Genomic DNA, 18122 nt, shown 5'->3' on the forward strand with positions numbered 1-18122 from the left:
AGCCTGAGCAGTAACCCAGAATTACACTGATGAACCAGGTTTCCTGTTCTATTCATCTACTCACTCAAAGATTGCTCAAACTCACAATCTCTGCAGAGAACCTTAAGCATTATTCTGTAAAGCTATTTGACCAAGGGTTCTTGCTACAACACCTGAAGCAAAGACTTTTGAGAGATGACAAATACTCTCTTGAGTGCTTTGATTCCTAGAAAAAGACTGACCCTTACCTCCTGGGTAGACATTTTAAGGTCTTGGATTTTATGAGTAAATACATTAGGCATTTCCTGTAAAAGCTGAAGAGCTACAACTTTGTTTTGTGAAGGACTGAATGCAGTTAGGATGTGGTAACTGTGCTTATAACATATCAACTAATAGGTACCTTTAACCTGCCAAGTCTAAATCCTCACAGGATTTAAGTGATGAAATGACTAATATCTGAATCCTTATCTGGATTATGTGAATGAGCACTGTAGGTGTCTAGAGAATTTCTCAGTCAAAGCAGAGCTGCCTATGGAGTTTGCCCCAAGTTAAGCCCCGTTTTTCCTTATACAGTAGGTGAGAAGAGTTCACTGAGTCAGAACTGGATCCATAAGACCCAGCTCACTGAACTGAGGGCCATACTGGTGGAAGAGAGGGAAATGCTGAAGTCAGGGGTGTGCCATAAGGCCCAGTCCATCTCTTTGGTATTTGCATTCCATGCTGAGCTTTTCCTCCACTGGAGAACCTCAGCCCATGTACCTCTGTGAAAGCTGAACAACTGTCTTTGCCTTTAAAATAATTGGATTAGGAGCACCTTTTTAAAATATAACTTCTGGCTGTGCACCATGTAAGCAGATTTATTATCTGATCCCACAGCTAAAGAGTGCCTGTCTGAAGGAATTCAGTTCCCAAAGAGAACCCCAAAAGATTACTGGCTTTGGAGCAGAGAGTTCTGCGCAGCCCAACCATAGCTAGAAGTTGCTGCACTGTCTGCAGTTTCTTTCAGCTTTAAGCTTTTAATTCTTTTCTTATTTGACTTTGTGCTCTACCACTAGTGATGTGCAAAGAAGTAACCTGGGACAAAGTAACCATTTTCCATTTCCTGCTTATCTTTGAGTATCATAGATACTAACATTAAGTAAATGTATTCACATAGTTATAATTTATATGGATTATAATTAATGAAAATATAATTGGTGAAAAAATTGATACAGATCAGGTGAGAGAAATACCACTTTAACTCTACATAATAGGCTAAGTTTGCTTTTACACATCCATAGGAATCTCAGCAGGCATAGAATCATAGAAGGTTTGTTTATTCTAGTGTGGGAACCTTTGTAACAGAGCAAAATAGATCTATATATGTATTTTGTTCTGTTAATTTTTCTCAAGGAAACAGCAGAAGCTTTTGTTTACTTAGCAAATACATCATTCCCAAGGAAATTCTACCTGCATTGGTTTGTTTAGAAATTACACAATGCCATGTTGTTTACTATTATAAAAATAAGTCTCTCAATTGTAAGAAATTTACTGTTTGATCATTTGGGAACTAACCTAATTATTAAGAATATCTGGATGCATCCTGCAAAGTCTATATCCAGCTGGTAATTATTGTTGTCATCAAAGTTAATATTTGACACGAAATATAAAGGCAGGCACACAATGTTTGTGGAGATGGCATGGGGTAGGACCATTATTCTTTAGTCCAGATATCGGAAAATATTTTCCACAGGGTGTGATTCAAATAAAGAGGTGTTTGTTGGACACTGTCTAATCACCACTCATTTTTCAAACGGTTTGTCAGATTAGCACTGCACAGGAGGAAAAACTTTCTTTTTCCATGAATGGCTGGAAACACTTGTGCCCAACACTGCATAACTCCAAACACAAGTTTATACTCTACAAGACCGTTGTGTTTTCAAGTACAACATATATCAGCTGGCCAGTGTTTTAGTGTTTATTACGCAAACTATAAAGCAGCCCTAAATTATATTTGCACTTCTCAATGTTTTGAAAATTATATGAAAGATAAATTTACCTAGGCAATCTGTAGATTTTAAAATGTCAGCTGACAGGCCAAAAATTACTGTACATGAACAGAACTGACTAGTCAAGCTTGTACTTCTGCAAGTAGCTCCAATTTGATTGGTTCCATCAATTTAACAGGGTTATTCCTATTAATAAAAACTACCAAGACCAGCCCCAATGGATATAAAATTGACAGGTGAAAAAACCCTATCCAAAATAATGGATTGTGGTGTTACATAAATCTCCTTGTCTTGCTTACACTCAATATTTGTAATTTATATAAATATTTTGTATAGGGTATTATAAATTAGTTACTGCATAATTAGTTACTGAAAATCCTTGTCATGTGAATTTTCCCTCCTGGTTTCTTTTGCAAAAGAAGTTGCAAGAAATGTTGAGAAATATGGTATTAACCCCCAGCAGGTGAGAAAATACTGAAAAGGATTGACCAGTGGGCTCATCTAATGACTGGAAAATGTAGTGGTTTAGATTTCATAACGATATAACATTAATAATGAATTCTAACACAAAATACAACAGGAATAAAATGCTTTTTTAAGGCATATGGGGTACTAAAAATCTGACATTTTAAGACACGAATAAGAGCTTTTTGGATTTGATCTTCAAGGCTGCTTTCCATATGTAGTTATATATAGAAATTTGAGGCAATATTAAATTAAATTGGTCCAGTTAATAGACAGACATTTAATATTCAATGAAAATATATAAAGAAATTTTGTCAGCCACCTCTAATATGAATCAATTAGTATAGTTGTTTAAAATATATTACTAGGTCTAAACAGAGTACTTTTTGTTTTCCCAATAAAATAGAAAATTTCTTACCTATTTGATGGATACAGCAAAGTGCTAAAAGGAAAGCCCATTCTGGTAGCAATATCCCCCTGCCAAACCCCATCTTGAGTGGAGTTTGGCACAAGGATGTTGGGTCTAAACTTGATCAGGACCGTAGTTCATCTGTGCTTTGTCGCTCTTATATAGTAGGTGGCTTTGGCTTCAGTCCCAGATTGATTCAGAGAGTGTAGAAAGGTGAGGTTTGGGGGATTTTAGCTAATGAACAGGTAAACAGAGGATGCTCTTCCTTCCTCAGAAACTGGCCAATGGTATTTGCATTTTGGGAGGAGTAAATACATTTATGTATGTACATTTTAATGTTCAAGCTAGTAAAGAAACGTAACTTGGGTGCAAATAAAACACATCTCCTCCTCCACAAATAACAGGTCCTGGAACAAATTTAATTTGGTTTTGTTTTACAGTTATGCAGATGGATGGCAAGTAACTGTTCTAAGTTTTTCAGTACTATAATTGATGCCAGTGAACTCCTTGGCAAAAAAACCCCACTGATTTCTGAAGTTTGTGGAATATTTCATATGTGGGGCCCCAGCATTAAGAAGTCCCTCCATGCTTATTGGGGCAGCTAATCTTGTGAAAAGAACAGAATAATAACCTTGAAGGGTCCTGCAGTCTCAGGTGGCCATTCTGAGTGCATGCCATGGAAACCTCTCTGTGTGACAATGACAGGCATTAGGCTGAGAGAGATTCATCTGAGAAAGATTCAGCCAGTTTCACCTGCATTTGTTAGAGATGGCCTTGAACCTTGAAATCTACTTTTCAATTCCCTGGTGTTGCCTTCTCATAGAAAACACCAGGAGTAATTTCAGCCAGCCAGCCTTTCTTGCACCAGCTTTCCAGGACTAAAAAGATTGATTACAGTCTGTGATCATTATGACATTGTTTTAGAATCGTTCCTATTTAATTCTGTTCACATCTGCAGAGTTATGGGAACTACAAATTAGAGAAACAGGCAATGAATCAAGGGTATAAGGCTTGCCAGTAAAGGTTTAACAGACCTTTTTTTCCCTGAACATTGACTTTTTGCAGTTTTACTGGGAAATCATTTCAAAAGCAGGAACAAATGCATGCTACAATAAGCACAGATAGTATTTCTACTTCTTGTCAGTTTATCTTTTTTAGCTTGACATTGGAGGTAGGATGAATTGCTCTGGCCAGATTTCTGTCTGTTTTTATTCTATTTCTAGGTCAATAGATCTTACTTTATTATAGCAAAAGATGGACAAAATTATTCAAAGTTAGTGAAACTGTTCTTTAAAACTGCTAGGTTTGGCAAAATCAATTTCCAGTTCAGCACTTGGCATATACATCATTTTCCCTCAGTTCACCCTCAGCTTTAGCCTCTCACAGTTTACCAGAGTGCAGGTAGCTGATGAATTAAAAAAATCTCTATGATAAAGAATGGAATGAAGGCTGCTGCTCAGTGGAGGATTTAGCCAGAGGGACCTGGGACATATAATTCAGGGTGGGGAGCCTCAGAAGTAAGGACCAAAACCCCCACAAAAACTAGCATGTGTGGAGAGACAGAAAGGACATTCTTTGGGTAAAATGGGACAGTTTTACCTTCTACATGTCTGTAAGAGCCAGTTCAGCAGTCTCTGCTTGTGTTTATCATTTCTGCTGAAGCAGGGGAAGGATACAAATTCGGGAGGGTGTTCTAATTGTAAAATGGGATCACAGCCATAACCTAACTCCCTTGGGTTCTTATGAAAATCCTACCCTGCAATTATACATTTAAAAATATTTCCGTAAAAGAATAGGAGAGTATAATACAATATTCCATTCAGGTGTTATTGAATTGAATGGTGTCATTTTCTTTCAATTTTTTCCAGTTCAGGCCCTATTCCCACTTCTGTTTAACTCTAAATAGATCAGAGCCTCACTTATTTAGTACTATAAAATAAATTTAAAATAGTCTCTTTATGGAATATTATCTGGATTTGATTTCTGGATTGAAATTGGTAGAAGCTTGCTATGGCAATGTTGGGGTACTTAAGTCAACAGTTTGGCCTTCCATGAGATATCTTCTCTGTCAAAATGTCCAGGATGTTTAATGAAGTTACATCTTCCAAATCAGTAGTAAGCTGTTTACTCACTCCAAATCTGTATCTTCATGCTTCAGCAAATCAGGAGAAAAGAAAATACTGCATTTCCTGCCCATAGAACATTGTTTTATTCTGTGCCAGTACTCATAATGAATATAAATTCATCTGTACACAGAGAAGGCAAATGATTTTTTGTTTACGTGACCAGTTAGCTGTATTAAACAAATATACTCTGGTCTCACTTACACAATTAGACAAGCCACCCAACAAACTTGGCTTACAGCAACCAAGGTGCATGTGCCTTTAGCAACAGGCTGTTTGTGATGGGTAGAAGGAGCAGAGCTTGCCTCCCTTCTCAGCTACACCCAGCTCTGCACGGGAGGCATAACAGAAAGTCAGGATCTTCTCATGCTGCTTTGAAACATTTGGGGAGAGTTCCTTGTTTTCCACTGGGTGTATAAGAGCAAGGGAATACTGATAAAGGAATGAGCTTCCTGAAGGGGCAATCAATGCTTTTCATACTCATATGGTAAAGAAGATGAAGGTGTCCATACTTAGGATGATTAGGAGTGTCACTGGGGTCAAGGCTGCTTTCTCCTTTGTCCTGTCTCTTTTACTGGAATTGCTGCTAAGAAAAGTGCTAATATCTAACATTTCCTCTTTCTTTTAAGATAGTGTTGAATTTTCACTCTCATAACTCTTTGTGACCAAAGCAGTGCATGTCAGACTTGAAGATCTTATTCCACTAAGCATTTAGCAGTGCACAGTGGTTGTTCAGAAGGCTGTCCCAGTTGTACTCCAAGGTGTTCTTCAAAAGATACTGCCCAGGAATTTTGCTCCAACCTTTTCATGTTCTGGAGTTGTCATGATTGCTACTGCTCAGACTGAGATTGTTGATCTCTAGGCACACTCAGACATGTTCCAGTGTTCAGCTCATTCAACTTTACAGCCTCCCTCTCCAACCCAAGGAGTGGATGAAATTGTTAATAACATTAACAGGTTAATTAACATTAACAGAAGAAATTCAGGTCACTCTGTTGGGTGGTTTATGAAATTTTGAAAGCTATCAGGTTTTTTTTATGTTTTACTGATTGCTGGGGGAATTATGTCTGTAGGTGAAAATATCACAAAAAATACAAGCAATGTTTAAGCAAACATGTTCATTGGTCACAGAATTGCTTCAAGTGGTTAATGTAGATTAAAAAAAAAAGTAGTTCAAGGACTTTTCAGTTTCCCAGATAAAACAGTGAAAAGAGCTTACACAGGTAGGGAGGAGCAAGTTCTCACCTGCAGTTGTATGAGGGGAGAGAAACCCCAGAAGCAAGTTTTGAAGTGTTTTAATAAGAGAAATTTAGCAGTTGTTTTTACAGTTAATTTGTATCAGGAATACGCCAAGGGAATACAGTTTTTGGTATTGGCTGGCACTAAAACAAAGCACTTTCATTTCCAAGAGGAAATTTTCAGGGAAGTGTTGGAAGGCATTATTTATTTATTTATTTATTGTATTTTTGTCTGTATTTCTCAGTTTTAATGTGTGAAGTTTCCAGTTTTAATGTGTGAAAAACCCAAAGCTTGCCTTGACATCTCAGTATTAATTCCCATGGCTATTAATTCAGGATAGATCTCTAGAGATGATAGATATTGAAAAGTTATTGGAAGTCATTGGAGGTTAAATGCAACAGCCAAGGATATGGCTGGCAAGTATTCTTCTCTCATTTTGATCTTGTATCAAAAATCTGTACCAATGGATTGATCACTAAAAGTACCTCTTGTAACAGTAAATAAAATAATTCTGAGGGTAGATATAATATCTCAAATTTTACCTTTTTTTCATGGTTTCTTGCGTAGAAGTAGGGGCTAAACATGAGACATTGATTATACTGGTTTAATCTAGAATTTCAAGCACCAGATAAAATGTCAATATCATATATACTATAAATATCATAATTACAGCCTGAAAGTAGATCATATAATATGAGGGTGGCAAAGGTAAGCATTCAGAATTTAGGTGGTGGTAGTAGTAAGGCTCTTAGTGAAAACCAAAATCATTAGCCTTCTGTGTTCAAATTACAGTTCCTGTAGAATTCAGAACCTGCACCTCCTCACAAATGTGATAAATCAGGGACAGTTGGGACCAGGATTTTGTGCCCAGTTTGGGCTTGTGCCCAGGCTTTGTGCCTCATATCTGTGAAGTCATTGCTTGCCATGTCAACTGGCAAAAGGAAAGGACTGGATTGGTCAGAGAAAAGCTATTGTGGTGTGGGAAGTAATGTACGTAAGGACAGCCTGCAATTAACGTCAACGGGGCTGGTATTAACTTAAGCAGAGGATCCGGCACACCCTTTCCCCAAGCTCTGTAGGGGTTTAGTTGCTCTCCTCAGCTTGTCCTGCTCAAGCTTTTCTCACCTGTCTGATAGCCTCAGTCATTCTTTCCTTCCATCAGTCTACAGGTTACTCCCCAGGGTTTTACTTTCCAGCCCTGCCCAGGGATTCACTCTCCACCCTTTCTTTCAATGGCCTGTTAACTTTCCCACAATAAATATGTGCACTGCAACTGTGGAAGAAAATGGTGGATGCTCTCTGGCCATGGGCTCCTTTTCCCTAGAATAAATTATAGACTCTGGGTTTTTTAGTATAACATGTCACACAACTTGAGAAATCTCATAAAGGCTTCTCCAGAGAAAACAAGGCTGAAAATTGTGTGGAGAGAGAATTAAGCCCTAACAGTGAATGGCAGATGAGCTCTGTGTTATATACTGTTATCACTTTTTTTTTTTTTTTTTCATTGTTACAGTCATTTTAGAACTGGTTATGCAAGGTACAGTGGAATGTGGAAGAAAACTTTCTATGAAGATTAGATTGTCTAAATGGGAAAAAAAAGTGAGAGCTAAGAGCAGTGAAGGTTAGAAGTAATGAAGTAACTTGCCTCAGTTGTCAGCAGTATTAGTCAATGTTCCTTAATTACAGAATGACACCTGAAGTGTGTGGTTATGTTACAGACTGTCCAGTCCCAACCCCTGCTGTGGGACACCTTCCACCAGGCCAGGCTGCTCAAAGCCCCATCAGCCTGGTCTGAACACTTACAGGGATGGCAGGTCCACAGATTCTCTCATCAACCAGCTCCAGTGTTTCACCACCCTCATGGTAAAGAATTTCTTCCCAATATCTAATCTAAATCTGTCCTCTTTCAGTTTGAAGCCATTCCCCCTTCTCCTATCTCTTTCTGCCCTGGTAAAAGTTCCCCTCCAGCTTTCTTGTAAGCCAATTTTAGAGACTGAAAAGTTTCTCTAAGGTCTCTCCAGAGGCTTCTCTTTTCCAGGCTGAACAACCATCTCAGTCTTTCCTGACAGGAGAGGTGCTCCAACTCTCTGATCATCTTTGTAGCCCTTCTCTTGACTCATTCCAACAGGTCCATGTTCTTCTTCGCTCGAGATGGGTGTAGTGCTCCAGATGAATTCCCTCCCTTGACGTGCTGGCCACACTGCTTTTAACAGAGCCCAGGATGCCATTGGTTTGATATCTGGCATGTCAAGCTTCTCATCTGCCAACTCCCCAAGTCTCCTCAGGGCTACTCTTGATGCATTCTCTGCCCAGAGATGTGGTGAATCACTTTTACCACATTTATTTAAGGACATACTGAATGTCCTTAAGTTCATTGTTGTATTGGTTTTGTGTGGCAAGGTTTTCATAGCAGAGGGACTATAGGGTTGACTTTCCCCACTTTCCATAGAGCCAAGAGAGGCATAGAACTCCAAGAGGGACCTGCCTCTGGCCAAAACTGAGCCTGTCAGTGATGGTGCTAATGACTCTGGTGGGACAATGTATGTAGGAAGTGGAAATAAATGACTCCACAGAAGCATTGCAGCCAGAAGAGTGAGGATATGTGAAACAGCCCTGCAGGCACCAAGGTCAGTGCAGAAGGAGGAGGAGAAAGTGTTCCAGGTGCTGAGATTCCCCTGCAGCCCAGGGTGTGCCCTGCAGCCCATGGAGGTCCATGGAGGAGCAGAGATCCACCTGCAGCCCATGGAGGACCCCACACCAGGGCAGGTGTCCAAGGAAGGCTGTGGCCCTGAGGGAAACCTGTGCTGGAGGAGGCTCCTGGCAGGTCCTGAGCACGTGGAGAGGAGCCCACACTGGGGGAGAGATGGGCACATGGCACACAGCCACTGTCAACCCAGCACAACAGGGCCCTTAATTCAGCTGAAAGCACAACTTTTCCATTGTATATCATGCATATCTGTTGCATGAAAGCTGCTGGGTTTTTCACCTTCAGTATTTGCTTGGTTCTTACAGTGTTAGGATGATATTTATAGTCTCACTTGGTTCATCTGGCTGGATTTCAGCTTTGTTTTCCTCTTCTGCACAGTGCTGACTACACCCTTCTGGACTAGTATCACCACCAATGCTTTGTGATCTGGTTGGCATTTTATCTATTTGGCACTATTTGGGTTTGCCTTGCCTGTGCATCTTTTCTTTATTTCATAAAATGCTTATTCTGTTGTATATTAATGACATACATGAGACAATTCTGACTTTTGAATCCTTGGTGAGAGACTTAAATACAGCTTGCATTTCTTTGCCTATTTCAGAATTTGCTGTCAAACACATTTTGGTGTACTTGTCCTTGTGAGGCTTTCTCAGTGACACTTGATGAGTCACTTCTGCACATGTTCTTTGTAAAACTGTTCAGATTTGAGCATGCTCATCAGTGCTGCAGATATCCTCAAAGCTTGACAGACTAAGATTGTGCCCATATGGGCAGGTAACTTTTAATTCAGTCTGAAGATTGCATGAGAGGTTCAGGCTCTAAGTTTAATTCTTAACTGCAGTGCTGACTGAGTTTAGTCAGCTCAGAACTTCTGTCTGAGGAGCCAAGCTTATCATTCTGGATCTTCTTGTCAGTGGATGTCCTGGCTCCAAAATTTCATCACCCTTTTGTGCAAGATTATCCATTGTGAGTTTATTATTTTCTATAGTTTTGCAAAAAAAATTATATGTAGTTTATGATTTATTGTTCCTCCAAATTCTTGGGTACATGAACTTAAAATCATGTTTTACAGATGACATATTTGTGGCTTGAAATTTTTGGTGGGAGCTTCTAGATCTTCATACAAGTACTCATAACACATCTAAATGCTGCAGTACTAGCCTTTTACTACTAATTCTGTTTCCATCTTTGTTTTCCTAACTCATTTCTATTTAAATTTCAGAGATCCTCTTCAATTGTTAAAAGTCACCATGAGATTGTTAAATGTGCTTCTGCCTGTTCAGGAACAGGGAATCAGTGTTCTAGTTTAATTCCTTTTCTTATATATAGTCATCTTGCATCAAATGCTTCCTAAAAGTAGGATTTTCCAAATCCCTAGGCATTGTCATGTATATAAGACATCAAAGAGCTGCCACTTCCATGAAGGAGAGCGACTGTGACCCTTGTGCTGTGACTGTACTGCTCTGTTAAAATGCTTTCCTTGTTTTATCTGTTAAAACACTGGTAGCTACCAGACACTGAGAAGAGAGCCCAGCCTGGAGCTGGGTACACCACCTGCTCTCTGAGGATGTTCTGCAGTCAGCAAACAGAATAAGAGGGGCAAAGCAGGAAAAGGGGTAAGCAAACTTCTGCTTTCCACAGATCATGGCATCACCCTTTATTTTAAGACCAAACAAGAATTACAGCAAACTGCTGCCTGACACTGCTGGGATAAATAAAGCAGTTGAACTGATTTTCAAACCACTTCCAACTCACTTAAAGTACTTAGTAAACAAAATCTGGTTATTTCTGCCTATGTCAGTGTATGAACATGGACAGGACACAAATCAAAGTGAAAATCTTGGTGTTTTTTTGACTGCACTGCTTGACTAATTTTAGTTGCAACAAGAGGTTTCCAGAGCAATAGATCTGTACTGATTGCTCTTATTATTTTAGTGCTGAGGTGAGCTGCAATTTTAAGTATTGTTCTTTACAAACAGAAAGAACATGCAGAACAACTCACACTTGGTTTAAATTAATTGCCATTCTGAATATGCTATTTAGGCCCAGTCAAAGCAGAATATTGATGGATCTCAGGCAGTCAGTTTATTGTAGCTGAAATAAGAATTTAAACCTCTTAACTCTATTTTTTTTGAGCATCTAAATAATGAGTAATATCAAGGTAGCTTATTTCACTGCATTGCATATAGAAGTGCTTGAAACTTCTATCATAATGGAAAAAGGAGGATACAAATCTTTTTTATTACATTATTATACATAATTATGTTAGGGTATCCCATACTCATACTGCAGACTACCCATAGCTGCAATGAGATAGTGTAGCTCATTGTCTATGTAGAACACAATATTTAAATCCATACACCCTGTGCTTTGCACTAAGATGAAGTGATTAAAGCAACTTGTCATCCTTTACAACTCTTGATGGGGTAGGTAAAACAGTTAAACTGTTTCAAACCACTTGCAACTCAATTGAAATACTTAGGAAACAAAAACTGGGCATTTCTGTTTAAGTCTGAGTCTGGATGTGGATAGGACACAATTTACAATAAGAATCTTGATGTATAATGCAAGAAATGTTAACAGAAAAAGTATCAAAATGAATTTGCTCTAATTCAGAATCAGAGTAATGATGTGATCTCTAGCAGGAATCAGGTCAGACTTTTGTCTCCACAGAGGTGGATATGGCAGTCTACTGAGAGTCAGGAGTCCTTGGATTTGCTGTCAGCTTCATGACGTAGAATACCAATGTGCAAAATTTCTCTGTCTGCCTGATTTCCATCTCTATCCCTGGCTAAATATTTTTATTATAAATGTCGCAAGAAGAAACTAACAAATTTTACATTTACATCCTATTCTGACAGGAAACCAATACTGGTTGCTCCTAGAGTAAAAAACCTAATTATTGAAAAATGGTAATTTTAAATGCAAACCCCTTTCTCCCTATTCTGGTGTGCTGAGGGTAGGAATGGACTCTTCTGCCTGCAGTGACTTCATTATACCTTGCCACTAAGAGCAAATTAAGGTGCCTTTGATGTTGTCCTAGTCTGAGCAAAGTAACTAATGCTCTCTTGTTTGACTCATGAAAGAGAAAATGTTTCACCTTTTGTGCTTCACCTCTTGAGATTCTTTCATGTAACAGAGCATAATCTTGGATTAAAATAAACCCAACTTAATTGTGAAGGGTAAGGTGGTCTCAACCTCAGACCTTGCTGTATACACATCTAGACATTCCAGTGGTTTTTCCATTTAGTGCTACTTATTTCCTAACAAAATCTTGCACATATCAAGATCAAAGACAAGTAATACTTTGGGAAAGAATTTCCAGTTTGACCAGTCATGAAAGAACTGAGTGAGCTCATTCTGTACATAAGAGACATTAGCTGTACCCCAAAAGATATCTGGCTCTAGAATTATTTACTAGGGTATTTGTGGATCAAACCCATATGAAAGTTCTGAATGGAGCAAACCCTTTGGCATGTTATATTTTGAAATCAAAGAGAATTGAATAGAATGTCAAGAAACTCTCATGGTTGTTCTTTTGGGCGTACCCTCTAATTAGTCACTATTCCAGCTAATATTTACTCATAAAGTGAAAGGAACATAAGTATATTTATGCATGTGAATTAGTCAGTTCTATACAAAAATTTATTTTAAAAATAATTTTCCTCAGACCACGTTTTATTCAAAGGCCATTGAAAATTTATGTGGGAAAGTTATTCCTATGGGCTTACAGGCAGGAAGATTATCTGAATTGCTTTAATGAAGAATGCCCTGGGAGAAGAACTGGTTTTGGGTATTTTTTCCTGTGGTCCAGAAATCCAGATAATGAAAGTCATGAAAAAGTTCTAGGCAAATTTATACGTTTTCTTAAATTATGCTAATTTGCTAAAACATAAGAATTTGCAGTTGTACTTTAGTGATTAACCTTATTCCTAGCTCTCTTCTATCCTCTATTTTTCAGAGCTGGGTAAGAATTTAATATATGTAGAACATTATTTACCTCTCACTGAAATCAATGATGAGACTTCTATGGAAGCTTATATAAATTTTATTAATCCTTTAATAATGTATACTTTGATAATGATTGTATCCTTTCTCATGCTGCCTTACTAAGTGGGCAAAGTGCTTCCTATCCCAAGGTGGTGCATAATGCAAGGTATAATCACAGCAGCTGAATGATTGCACATCCACTGCTATGAGTTAGTATCTTGAACAAGCAGCTATACATTGGCTTGAACATAACTGACTCCATTTTTTATTTGCTCTTCACTTCATAGCACTGCCAGATGAGATTACACAAGATTTTTCATGCAAAGACCCTCTTTCCAACTGCTAGGGCTTTGTCAAAATTTTAATTTCTTAAAATTTCTTTTCTAAAAACCTTATTTCTTTAGTTGACACTTTATAGACTTTTGATCCACTAGCGCCTTGAAGGAGGAGGTGGAAATACATCAGTGAGAATGCAGAAAGAGAATAAGTTGCTTGATATATCATTTAACAAATTGCATCATCATGTAATTTGGTGGGGACTTGCTTATGTTTGAAAATCATGCTTTGTCAACTAAACTTGGAAACCAAACACTTTTCTATTAGAACTGACCAGAAATCAAGTTGTTCATACCACTGCTGATGCCACCCTAGGGTGTTACATTTAGCTCAGAGAGATCCTGGTATTTCCATTGTGTGGTAAAGCATTTAATGGATGCCAAATCAAACTCTTAACCTTTCTGTAATTCAGCAGGAAAGTAAACTAGACACTGGGAAACAGAATCAAACCCTTCTGATAAACATGTTTGCTTTGCTAATAAGTTTGAAGGTTTTTTTTTTACCCCAACACTAATGTAAGACAAGAATGGTAAGTAAGTTGATGTTGGTTTTATCCAGATAAGAACTCCTTTCACCCTGATCATTTAGTATAAGCATGTGCACAAGTACATGAGAGAAAATGTCCATCCAAACCAAAACCCCATCTGTGGCTGTGGCCAACAGAATGTCAAGGAAAGAGCTGAGCAGGCACAAAGTGATAATTCTGATGAATACCCTTGAATGCTGCACAAATGTTTGGCTCAGGGGAGCTTGATGTGAATCCTTTGAGAGCACTGTCTCTATGGATTTCTTGTTGGTTTTGTTGTTGTTATCGTTTTGTTTGTTGTTATCAAGGGCATGTGGATCATGGTTTCAGTCAGTAGAGGAGAAGCAAACAAAATGGAACTTAGAAGACTTAACTTGCTTTAAAAGTTCTTTAAGACTTACCAATTTCATGCTCTTCATGACTTTCTGTTGCAGCTCAGCTGTTGCTAGCACATGAGTTTTCACTGCACCTTTTTGATTTGGCCTTTGCTGTTACTGGATTAAGAGTGTGTCAGCTTTTTCTTAGAGAAGCAAAGGGGAGGTGGAAAGTGCAGCACTGCCAGGGAGAGAGGGGAGAAGAAGAATGTGGGCCTTGGGGATCATACAGGGAGAACAGCTGGAATGGATGAGTGAGGAGGCAGAATGCAGAAAGATGTCAGAGGGAAGTGGGTACATGTGGATGAGTGAGGAAGCTGAGATGGTGTGTGAGGTAGCAAATGAAAAAGTAAATTAGATAGATGACTATTTGACCTCCAGATCCTGGAGACAAAATAAATCAAACATAACTAAAGATACTGGCTGGCCTTTGTGACTAAAAGAGTTAAACAACTTGGTATAAAGAATTCCTTTCTGTGCTGTTCTGGGCAAGCCATGAAAAGGACGTCATGCTTCTGAATTTTATTTGTCTTGGAGGTGGTGCACGGACATCCTTGTGTCTCAGAGTCTCCTTTAGATGACATTGCTTGCTGGAGTTTAAGAAAAGTTTCTGTCACTGGTCAACTTTGATCCCTCCCTCTGTTTGATGACTACTGTTCACTCCATGAAAACCGTGACTACTGTCTGAAAACTAGCAGAACAGGGAGCACACTACAGAAATAACTAGCAAAATCCTGGTTTCAAGCAGTGATCTGTTTCCTTTAAGCTCCATAAACAGCACAGGTAACATTAGATGCTTATTACTGCTCCCTCTCTCCTCTCTTCCGTGTCTTTATGTTACCTTTTATCTCTAAGAATTCTCATGTTTCTTGTTTGTACAGTAGAGCAGAGAGTAATTCTATGCTCTTCTTCTACAAGCACCACCAGGGCTTAATAAATATCTGAATAAATAAAAATAGGACAATGTGGAGAGATGTGAACAAAATTAAACTCTACTCTTGTTTGGCAAAGCATGCACGTGCATATTTCAAAGAATTGGTCGAGCATAGGATATTATGGTACCTAGCACAGGAAAATCCTGGTCCGTGTGAGTGGAGTTCTTAGCTGCTGGGGTAAAGCTAATGCCAAAGCATGCAGTTAGTTTATTCTGAAAAGCCTATGTTCTTAAATTACCTTTCTGAACAAATATGTGGAATGGAATCGGGTTTAAAATAGACCCTGACTTTACAGATTTCAGTAATCCCAGTTGTTCCAACACGGCTATTCATGAGTTTAGAGTTTTATAAATTCTCAAGAATGTGGCTGAGTTGACACCTAGGAACAAGTACCCCACAGGCATAAAATGGAAATTATCTTAATGAAATGCAATCAGAAAACTACTAAAAAAATACACCAGACAAGGAAGAAAAAGAGAAAAACAGAGGGAAAGAGAGTAGACAGACTAGGATTGCCATTTCCTTGTTACTCATTCCTTCCTCTAAAGAAATGTTACTTATGCTGCTGCATGATTTTTGCAGAAACACTTCAGCTAAAACTCCTAATCCTTGTTCTGTTTCTCCAGCCTTTGCACGGCTCCCAAACAGACTGTCTTGATTACTTCTATTGATCTTTTCATCAGAGAGTACATTTCTGATGAGGATTTACTTTATCTACCAACAATTATTTTACAAGGCTCTGATCTGTCAGCATGTGCATTGTGTTGGGGTAGAGCCAAGACCATGCTTCAAGGACATTTTTAGGCGGCAGGCTGAAGGTAATACAACTCATCCACAATGGCAGTCTCTGTCTGACTGTTTGCTCTGTATAGATTCAGTTTGTGTGACGCTGTTAAATACCCAAGCCTTTGTCAAAATGAATAGGAGATTTATTATCTGAGATAAAATGACAGCTACTCCCAACCTTTGCAGAACTCAAGAGCAAAGCAGTTTTTCCAGTTAGAAGAACTTTGTCCCCTACCAGCAGCTAATGACTTGACATGCTTGGATAAAAGTGGAGGACCCTGAAAATTCCTGTCATGAAACCTGATTCAGTAAAACAAGCAACCATCACAGCCCCAAACACACCAATGTTAACAGCAGAGGGACCAATCTTTTCTGCAGGGAACAACCCCTCGAGACCCAGGTCCCTTGCACAGTTGAAATCCTGACTGCTTATTCAGAGTTTTATGTGGTTGTTGGCATATAAGCCTTACATGCAGTGCAGTGAAATGTACATGTAACATTACAGGAAGATAAAAAATAGCAACTCACATATCCCACAGTCACAATACTGATTGTCTAGAGTGATTATAGTGGAACAGAAGTCGAGGGAGAAAGCCAGACTTGGAACATGCTTCTGAAATAATGCAGGATTTTTCTTCAAGTGTCAGTGATGCTAATGGTTTTTTTCTGGAGCTGACTGTGGGCCAAATTTTGTCCCAGCTGTGCAAATCCAGTCTTCTGGCTTCAGCTGAACAGGCTAGGAGAGTAGGATTTGGCTGGATTACACCATGTCTACTGAGGTAGACATACCTAGGAAATAACTCTCTAAGCTGACTGCAGGTCTGCTGTGCCAAAAAGCTTGCCTAATTTTTCTAATTATAAATAAAACATTGCCACTTCTTATAAACCTTATATTGCATCTGACTTTGATTTGAAGAGGGAGGGCTGGATAGACTTCAGAGCAGTAAGGGTACAAGTAGCTTCACTCATAATAAGGGGAAAAAACCTGTTTGAAATAAAAACAACAGCAGACAACAAACCTGCACTTTCCCTTTGGGGATCCCTGCAGAAAGTACTCTCAGTGTGAGAATTTATATACATATCAATGCAGATTGCCTAGCACAGCTGAGGTGTCTGAGTCACATCCTAGATGACACAGAACCTTTGGGGAGAAAGGAACAAAATAACCTCTTGCCTCAAGCAAAACACTCTGTTTGCTATTTTGTTTTATAGAAGCTAAGGCTGGCAAGATAGACTGATGATCTTCGATGTAACTGCTGACCAGGGAATAAATCAATGCACAGCTATGAAACTTCCTATGCCATTCTGAAAGCAGCTCTTTGTATTTCCTGGAGACTAACAATGACATTTCTTCAGAAAAGTGAAAGATTATGAATTTAATTTAAATATAAACACACACTCTAACTAAAAAAAAAAAAAAAAAAGTTTACAATATGTATTTCACAACTTTAAAAAGTAGTATGTCAATAATCAGACTTAAAGTCAGTAGCCTATATCATGTAACAGAAGCAAGGCAATATAATCATAAGTACAAATATGCATTAAGATACATGATACAATAGATATTAAGAATGAAACAAAGAATAAATAAGACAGACATAGCCTCAAGGAACACAAGCAGGGACAGAATTGTTCTTTCAGTAAGGTGGAAAACAGGCTGTCCTTTTGTATGTTCTGTCATTTCCTTGTAAGCAACATGTTTGATCTTGACAGCCATTACTTTTGCAGTCAGGATTCCTGAGTTCATTGCTATGACACATCAGATTCTCAGCAGTGCCAGAACAGTTTGGCACACTCTGTGGAGAGGAATAAATACAGCTTTGAGCCTTCCCAGTAGTGTCCTGAATCAACCCATCATCTGAGCTAACAGAATCCTCAGGTTTGCTTGAAGATCCTGTGAACAGAGCAGGGATGTGCTCCCAGCAGAGACCAGGAGAGCATATGCAAGGACACAAGTGGCTGTAAAACACAGAATCAGTGCAACCAGGCAACCAGGGCACACCAGCAAAGCCTGATGATAAAAACAAAGGGCTTGGAAAAAGAACCCACTTTCAAAATCAGCTGCACATATTTTTCTCTTTCTTCTCTTTTAACCTTTAAAGAAGATAAACCTGCACCAAATCCCAGTGACTTTAGAAACTTGACTTTTTGAAGAATGGTGGAGCAGTTTGCTTTGTTCACCTGTGTATAAACATTGTGTGTATACCAGCTGTATAAATACTGTGTGGAGTGTGCTTTGCCACAGGGGATACAGGATGGAACAAG

At 38.7% G+C, this 18122-nt stretch overlaps 1 protein-coding gene across 1 annotated transcript in view; it reads right to left on the bottom strand.

The window, feature by feature from the left end:
• LOC130253657 (mucin-5AC-like) overlaps positions 1 to 18122 on the bottom strand; it is a 63395-nt gene that overhangs the window by 37379 nt on the left and 7894 nt on the right. The gene's annotated exons all lie outside the window — the stretch shown is intronic.

This window comes from Oenanthe melanoleuca, chromosome 5 (assembly GCF_029582105.1).
Source record: "Oenanthe melanoleuca isolate GR-GAL-2019-014 chromosome 5, OMel1.0, whole genome shotgun sequence".
NCBI classification, from domain to species: Eukaryota; Metazoa; Chordata; class Aves; order Passeriformes; family Muscicapidae; genus Oenanthe; species Oenanthe melanoleuca.